Below are 8,156 nucleotides of genomic sequence, written 5' to 3'. Positions count from 1 at the left end.
TCCCTAAACTGTACCTGTATCAACAGCTTTGTGAGATAAGATTTATAGACACCAAAAATACATTTTTCATCAAACCATCAGCTTGATTTGTGGAGCAGGAGCATGCCAACTTGAAAAGCCTATAAAAAGCAAATCTGAATCTCTGCTTTGTCCTTGTTTACAACAAAGAGATATTGCATGGTTACAGCTTTCAGTTTAAAAAAAAAAAAAAAAGAACTCAGGGAGCAACGTTTACCAGGTGGCCTGCATGCCTGGTGGGTATGGTTTCTTAAAAGAACTATGCTTCCACTTAATTTCACTTCAGAGTAAAATTAGGTATTTACCACTAATCTTTCTTTTCACCAAACACTAGTTTAGTAATGTTTTCAGCTTATAAATAGGGACATGTTAAAAGCCCAAATGACTCCTTGTCAAAACTGTCAATGAGAACACAACAGTACTGCATGGAGCTGTAACAGTTCTGCAGTGCCTTTTCACAGCTCCTGCCCCACACCCCCAGACACCCAGAGGACCTGTTGTGCAGTGAACAGGCAATGGATTATTGTGGTGGGTTCACGCTGGCTGGCTGCCAGGCACCCACCCAGCTGCTCTCACCTCCTCCTCAGGCAAGGCCTGGAGGAGAAAATACGATGGAAGAATTTGTGTGCTGAGACAGGGACAGGGAGATAACTCAGCAGTAACTGTCATGGGCAAAACAGACTCAGCTTGGGAAAAGATTGGGAAAGATTGATTTAGTTTATTGACAATGAAAAACAGAGTAGGATGGTGAGAAACAAGAACAGAACTAAAAACACCTTTTCCCCATCCCTCTTTCTTCTCAGGCTCAGCATCACTCCTTCTTTCTGGGCTCTTCTGCCTCTTCTTCCCTTCCTGAGTGGCACAGGGGAATGAGGGTTACAGTCAGCTCACAATGCTTTGTCTGTGCTGCTCCTTCATCCTCACTTTCTTTCCCTGCTCCACCATGTGGCCCCTCCCATGGGATGAAGTCCTTCACAAACTGATCCATCGTGGGTCCTTCCCACAGGCTGCAGTTCTTTAAGAACTGTTCCATTATGGGTCCCCCACAGGCAGCAGCTCCCCCCAGACCCCCTGCTCCTGCGTGGGCTCCTCTCCACGGGCTGCAGCTCCGGCCCGGGGCCTGCTCCTGCGGGGGCTCTCCACGGGCCGCAGCCTCCTCCAGGCCACATCCACCTGCTCCACCGGGGGCTCCTCCACGGGCTGCAGCGTGGAGATCTGCTCCGTGTGGGACCCGTGGGCTGCAGGGGGACAGCCTGCTCCACCAGGGGCCTCTCCACAGGCCTCAGGGGAACTGCTGCTGCGTGCCTGGAGCACCTCCTGCCCTCCTGCTGCACTGGCCTTGGTGTCTGCAGGGCTGCTTCTCTCACATTTTCTCACTCCTCTCACAGCTGCTATGCACCATTTTTTTTTTTTTTTAATCCTTTCTTAAATCTACTATCACAGAGGCACCATCAGCAACACCAATGGACTTAGTTCTGGCCAGAAGTGGATCTGTTTTGGAGCTGGCTGGAAGAAGCTGTGTCAGACATGGGGGCATCTCCTAGTTTCTTCTCGTGGGAGCCACCACTATATCCCCCCAATATCAAAATCTTGTCATGTAACCCCCAAACATTTATGCTTATTTTAATGCAGCAGAACAAGGCAATGTGATGTGCTCACATCAAGCACAGAAACATAAAAATGAACACAGCAACATACAAGTGAAACAGCACTTGGAGAGACACAACAGCTCAGGTATACCTGTGCAATCCTATCAAATGGATGCTTAGACCTGAAAACTCATCACCTGAGTTGATGACACAGAGAAAAAAAAAATTGGCTCCGTGATGTTCAACAGTCAGAAGTTTGGGCAGCCTATCCAGTGCCCTGATTTTTCAAATACACCCATTCTTGTATACCTCAAAAGCCTGACACAAAGGTTTTTTCTTTAGACACATGAGATATCTCTAGCTGTCTCTCCATTGCAGATAATTTCAACGCTTGCTATATTTTGAAGTATGACAGCGTTCAGTGACTATAGGGAATGCTTTTCTGATAAAATATATCGCTATGCCTAGATAGTCTGGCAGTAGAAGAAACAGAACAGAAATGCCACAGAAGTACTTTGCATGGGCTCATATATCCTGCATCTGGTATACAGGGTGTAATATTACTTCAGAATTTACTGGTAGCCACCAGCAATTATACCTGCATTTTCTTAGCTTACCTATAAAGTGTTTCTTGGTGTATGGATCCAATGATCTCGTGTTTCATGACTATGATCATTAAAGGAATGTGTCTTTTCAGCAACTTAGTTATGGCAGATAATAGTACCTGGTAATTTATACAACTTTATAGACATTTATATAACTGTAGAGCTTCAAATCGTAACGTCCCTGGGAGGTAATGTAGGGAAGATGAAGTAGAAAGTCTAAGTGAATTGGTGTCGCCTTTTCTAATAATCTTAAAGCACATTATAGTAAAGAATGTAATAATGGTAACCTGGCAGTACTCACCAGTCCATCTCCAGGCCCTTTTTCAAAGGAGATAACAGGATGACCATAGAAACACAGTCACCCAACAGCACAGCAACTAGCTGCAAATCTCAGGCTGCAAATCTCACATAAGCACTTAGAGCACTCAGTCACAAAGGGAAAGACAGCTGAGGAGCTGTCATCTGTTAAATCTCTGTCCCGTGAATCTCACACAGAAAAATCTCCTCAAGAAATATTCTTTTACTTGAAAAGCATATTGGAGACCTGGCATACTCCTGTGTGGCAGAGGTAAATGAGGAGCTAGAAAGGCTTCTCTTTATTATATAAAGGTAATGAAATAAAAGCTGTGGTTCTGAATCTTTCAGTACTCATTGGTAACAAGAGAAGCCCTGGAACAGCTCTTCCGTGGTGGCAGTGGTCCTACGTGTTAAGTTTGGATGTGTGTATGAATTAAGTGAGCAGTCAGGATATATATGACAAAGAAGTAAATACATTTCAGGAAACAAGAAAATTGTGCTTGCAAATTCTATGAAGAAGAGTCAGTGTACTGTGCTCTAAAATATATACATGGTTGATAGGACTCAACAGTCCAACGTAGTCTGATCTTTTTCAGTTGTTTAAACTTATATCATTTCTCCATAGCAGCTATAATCTCCATTGAGTTCCTGTTATTGACAAAAGAAACAGGCCACAATCCAGCAAAGCACTTAAACACAGCTTAGCTTTAAATATGTGAATCTGTACTGAAATCAATGAGAATACTCTCATGCTAAAAAGTAAGCACATGCTTAAGTTCTCCACTGGATCAGGGCCATAGAATAATGCAGTTTTGCCAATAAATAACTTGTCCATCAGGATAATTTCCATTGAGACTTGTGGAATTCATTTTTAAAAAGCTACTTACTGTCAAAAGACAAGGAATTTCTAATTTCTTGTTCTTGTTTCTGATCCCTCAGCTGGGTTGGTGTAACAGTGGTGTGAGATCAGAATCAGGGGTGAGGCTTCTTACAGGAGTATATTTGGCTTATAGGAGTGATTTTATGATCCAAGAGGCATTTACTGTATGTGCATTCACACAAGCAGAATCTGGAACATTTTCTTAGCTGACTTAGGAAAGTTTCCAGAAAACCGACATACAAATTAAAGCTTCTGGAAGGATAGACCTGATTCACTGCACACATTAGTCTGGGACTGTGACTAGATTTTTTTTTGCCCAGTACATATTATAAACCTTATGTTTCTATATCAGGAAGAAAGGATAGCTTAAGCATGCCTGTCATCTGGACATATCCTTTTTCTCAAGAGCCAGATGAAAGGGCTGAAATTGATACGTTTCTTCTAGCTGTCTTAATTGATTGCCAAATATACTTACTTTTCTTTATTGCTTTACAAAAAAAAAAAATCTGTTTGCTAAACTGATGTAACATACTTTCATTTCTTATAAAAACTGAAAAGAAAGGGAGATTTTTCCAATGGCATGAAAAGGCAATTATGACTGCCAGGAAAGGGTGTAGGGAAAGCAGGAGTATGCAGTTTGGCAGAGGGGTACAGAAATTGGTATTATCACTCATCTAGAGCCAAATCTGGCATGTGATGAAGCTGTTCTCTCTGTTAATATATTAAATTTTTGCATGACTACTGGAAAGTTGTAGCAAGAGCAGTAAACTGCCAGAGAGTGACACTGGAATTATAAACCCTTTAAAGAAACATTTAGACAAAATATCCAGAGACAAGACCATAACAGGGATAATGGGCTGGTCCCACTTCAAGCAATGCAATAAGATGTTAGAGAGAGTAAACACTGAAGGGGAAACTTCAGGTAAGTTCTATTTTCAGTGACACAGACTGGTGAAAAGGGAATCATTTGCAGGAACAGGTCTTTTTTGACAGTGCTCCCAGTTTGAAACACATCACAGGCAAATATTTCAAAGGCACAAATATTTCTCAGTGAATACCTTTAGCTTTCTGCTTTACAGCAAAATAGGTTTATACTCAAAATGTTAAGAATATCTCTAACAATATTAAAAAGATAAATAATTTATAATTACTGAAGCCATCTTCCTAACAACTGAAGGTATTGTGAAGTCTCATGGTAGCTACTGGGCAACCTGAAGATACAATTTTTTTATCTATAATTTATATTATAGTATAGTATAGCATAGTATAGTATAGTATAGTATATAGTAACACAATACACATAATTTATATTTTTTATGTGTTGGAAAGATAATGGAAGGAGATTTGACTAAAATGGAGGGAAATACAATTTAGAATTGCCATGAGGACCAACCAAATGATGAACACAGGTGTATCTCTGAAGCAGGAGGAATCAGACTCCATTTCCATTCACAATTTAAGATTTCATTAAGAAACATTAAAGGACTATATTGTCCTTGTTATTTGACATTTAGATGGCAAATGATGATAATATCCTCAGGAAATATTAATCAGCTTTCTTTTGGGTAAGTGGACACTGAAATTTTCCAAGTCCAGCAGTGTCAGCAACGGAAACACTCAAATGACAAGGGGGAGCTGAAGATGGATGATGGACTAGCCATTAGAGAAGGATCGCTGTTTGCTCTCCCTGTCTGTATTCCTGTATGTTGAAACTAAATGTTGCCCATTAGGAGTATTTGCAAATATAATCACAAAATAGCAGATTTGCAGTTTAGCTGCCTGCAGAGGTAAAGTGGTCAGACAGCTGATTTGCAGCAGTTTCAAAAAGGTTAATTAAGCTGCCCTATTATCCTGTAGATATGTAATCTCTATTTGTGAAACAGGATCTGGCTAGTCTTATGGGTGTCATGTCCTCCTGCTTCGTAGTAATCAATTAGGCCGCACTGAAATGGTTTAAAGCAAGTCGTGATCAGAGGCAGTGGAGAAACAGCTCTAGTGCTGCAAAAGTAGCATCTCCTATCAAGTTTTCTCATAGGCCAACATCAGACTGTAGCTGGAATTAGGGCTGCTTGGAAAAAAACTTTACAGCCAGTCAGCAGGGACCATAACGGTTAACATGGCCACACCTGGTAATAAAACTGTGTCCGAGCACAGCCCGCTGCTGCCACAGAGAAGAATGACCCTTGGAGACTGGCTGGCAACTCCTGTTTACAAACTGTCCCCAGAGGTCCCTGTTCCTTGGTTTCTGTCGGACACCTTGTGCAAGGGACATCTGCTCAGCTCCTCCTCTCTTGTTCCCTACATCTTAACCCCATGCTGGTTTCCAACGTAAGGAATTTTTTTCCTAAGTCTTTTTCTGTTTAAAATGTTCCAAACTGTGATACTGAACTGCACAGGGAATTGAAGCCTCAGCTCCCCCTGTGCCTGGTGCACAGCCCAGTCAACAGGTCACACGTTCTCTTCAAGCCTGATGAATTTTTTAAATTGTTTTGCTTTGTGCAACACGAGAAACTGCCAAACACCTACTATAAAAAATCTGGCAGCTCAAGCACTCAACTGACACGTGTAAAAACCCTGTGAATGGTTTTTGTTCATGCAGTGTTAAGATCAGCAGAGAAAATATCTGAATTTGCATCCTCTAGGCCATGCCTGTGTACTGAATATTGGGCTATTGACAACTACTGGATGAATTCCTTTTCATTTTGACAAGAAATAATGGGCGACACACCATTTACCCAGCTTAGTTCTTGATAGTATATATATATTTCTCATAAAGTGTTTTTTCTTTAAGCATGAAAAAAATTCAGAAATATCACACGTAAAATTCCAAGAATGGTCTCTTCCTGAGGAGCAACATACATGTGTACAGAAAAGCTTACAAGGCCTGCAAAGGAGAGGACTGCAATCTGGATACTTCTGTCATGTAAGACTTGAAGAGTATTTTACAGGAATTGTGTGTGGTACTGCACCTATCATTAGAGCAACAGAAGTTCTCAATGGGCAAATTTGTCTTCTTTTGTAAACTTATGCACATGTAGCAGACGGCGTGTTAACAGAAGTTCTGCTGAAGATATTGAAGATGGAACAGAATTCAGTTTCTCTTTCTACTATCAGTTCCGCACAACTAGAAAAAGAGAGAAAAATTAAAAATTACTCTTTGGTAGTACAAAAAATGTTGAGATCATTCATTATACAATCTATAGATTTGCTAATGAGAATTCCATTTAACATTTTAACAGAGCTACTTCTTACAATCAAACTACAGTTACATGAGCTTATAAAATACCTATTATTATGGACCACTCCTACAGAATAGAGAGACTTTACTAGAAAGAGGTTCATTATTTTCTTCTAGCGAGTTGGAAAAAGAGCAGGTGGGGTTTCTTTGTGTTTTTGTTGTTGCTGTTGTTTATTTGTTTGTTTTGCTAAAATGTCTAGAAGATTTTAAAGCCAATGATGGATGTTTTATACTTGCCTAGACCAAAGCCTGGTGTTTGCTGCATCTCAGGAACACTCCTGAAGGTAGGCAATGGGTCCTGAAAAATGCCCTTTCTAAGAAACTGGCATCTCTTGCTGTCTGACCATGCAGGAGCTGTTTACCATGGGCTTTATGTAGCCGTTTACAGCCCAAAGCTCCAAAGGGCTATTAGTCCTCCCATATGCACAACTTCCATGTAAACTGTGTGCCTTTAGCCTTTGACCATCAGAGTATGAGGGAGTCTGTCCTCTTCCCCTTAAGCTTTATTGGAAGACCAATCAAAGTAAAATATGAAAATAAAAGCACATTCTTTACTTCTTTAAGCTGAAAGGTTTTCAAAAACAAGAGAATGTTATGTATGGTTAATTCTTTCTTTTTAATCTTGGTTCCCATTTTGCAGCTACTCCACATGTTGAATTCCCACTGTAAACTCTGTATGTAAAAAACTGAGCTCAAGGTAGGGAAAAAAGTCTGCCGAAGAAGTGACAAGGATTGCAATCAAGAATAAAACTAGAATACTTCTTTCAAGTAGATCATCAGTAAGACAATTTAGTAGATAAGTACAGGTATTTTAAAAGTTCAAAACCTGCCACTTTACAAAGTATGAATCAGGTTCTGCTACTTCCCTTCTATTCCTGAATCACCTCCAGGAGCACACTGACTACTGGTCAGATGTTCTCAACAGAAAATTATCCTTCCTTTCCCAAAATGTTTTCTACCTTTTGAGATAAATGCTTACAAAGATAGGGTGATAAAAGTGCATTAAGCTTTTAGAATGAAGAAGGTGCTTCTCCTGGCTTGTGAATACATGCTCCGTTGCCCGGATCACTTAATAGTGAGCCCTGCTCCTCCTCTGTGAACGACCTTGGTTCTTGCTGTGAACAACTCCATTGTGTCTGAAGAACAGAGTTGTCTGTCTCAGAGTACTCTTCCTAACAGCAGCCCCTAATTTGTAACAGGATCAACAACGGTATTATCAGCTACATATTTTCCTTTTTCTTAGAACCTCCTACATCATATATTTCACTAAAGAATTAAAAAAAAAATCCCTTTTAATTGGTAGTTTATATGAACTAATCCCAGACATTAGAAACAAGTTTGGATTTCTTCTTTCAGAATCAAGTTTTGATTTCTTCTTTCTTACAATATCATCATTAATAAAAATGGTATTTTCGTTATTACGGGTTTGGCAAACTAACAGGGGAACTATGGAAGGGATGTGGTACACATGACTATTCTTAAAATGTCATTAATACTGTATCTTATTAAAATATACATTGTTTTGTCTA

General features: G+C 40.1%; 1 long non-coding RNA gene across 1 annotated transcript; it reads left to right on the top strand.

The window, feature by feature from the left end:
• Positions 1-4,688: 4,688 nt before the first annotated feature.
• Positions 4,689-6,585, top strand: LOC310893199. Its single transcript, XR_014578806.1, has 2 exons — positions 4,689-6,312; positions 6,428-6,585. It is a non-coding gene; the product is annotated as an uncharacterized lncRNA (long non-coding RNA).
• The last annotated feature ends 1,571 nt before the right edge of the window (positions 6,586-8,156 follow it).

Source organism: Anser anser, assembly GCF_964211835.1.
Source record: "Anser anser genome assembly, chromosome: 2".
Classification (NCBI taxonomy): Eukaryota; Metazoa; Chordata; class Aves; order Anseriformes; family Anatidae; genus Anser; species Anser anser.
Note: the sequence above shows the minus strand (reverse complement) of the source record. Positions and strands in the feature narration are given on the sequence as shown.